Raw genomic sequence first — 824 nt, forward strand, 5'->3', positions numbered from 1 at the left:
CCGGGCCCTGTGGCGACCGGTGCCACCCCTGGTGCTGCCGACGGCCCCGCGCTCTGCCCGCCGCCTGGCTGGGGGCCCTTTGCGTCACCTCCAAGATAGCAGTTCGCAATTGCAGTTGTTGAGGCTATTCTTGTAACCTTAGTAATTAGTAACCTTTGTAGTTCCTAATTAGCAGAGAGTATAGAGATGTTATGAAATTTACTACACTTCCCAAAATGTTGCCAGCTGACAGTCTGGCTGCAGTTACAGGACTTGTGGACCTTTTTATTTATTTATGGTAACTCTGGGGTTTTTTAGGTTTGTTTGGGGTTTTTGTCTGTGTTTGATAGTTTAGGGTTTTTTGTAGTTTGGTAACTGTTCATTATTATAAGTCGTCACAACCTGAACGTGAGTTGGCAGTGCTGTACTGCATCAAATGAAGCAAGCATTGTGCTAGAGCGTATGGGAGCATCATCTGGACAAGGCTTGGAATACCTGTCCTGTTTGTATGTGGAACTGGTCAAGAGACCAGCCCAAGCACCAAGACCAGTGCAGACCGACAACAGGGAGAGGAGAATCATCAGCAGACTAGATAATGTGGCCTGTTAGGAAAGAGGGAAAGAATCTGCTTAGTCAAAAAGAAAAAAAAAAAAAAAGAGGAGCAAATGGAGTTGTTGTCTTAATACAGGGAAGGATGGGAAGGATGGGAAGGATGGGAAGGATGGGAAGGATCGCCTTTGGTGCTGTGGACCGTGGTGCATCCTCCGGCGGCGGCGGTGCCCGGGCCAGGACGCTGCCTGCGCGCCGGCGAGCGGCTGCGGGCAGCTGGGGGGGGGAGGGGCCCC

The sequence above is a fragment of the Pygoscelis adeliae genome, unplaced genomic scaffold (assembly GCF_000699105.1).
Source record: "Pygoscelis adeliae isolate BGI_AS28 unplaced genomic scaffold, ASM69910v1 Scaffold225, whole genome shotgun sequence".
Lineage (NCBI taxonomy): Eukaryota > Metazoa > Chordata > Aves > Sphenisciformes > Spheniscidae > Pygoscelis > Pygoscelis adeliae.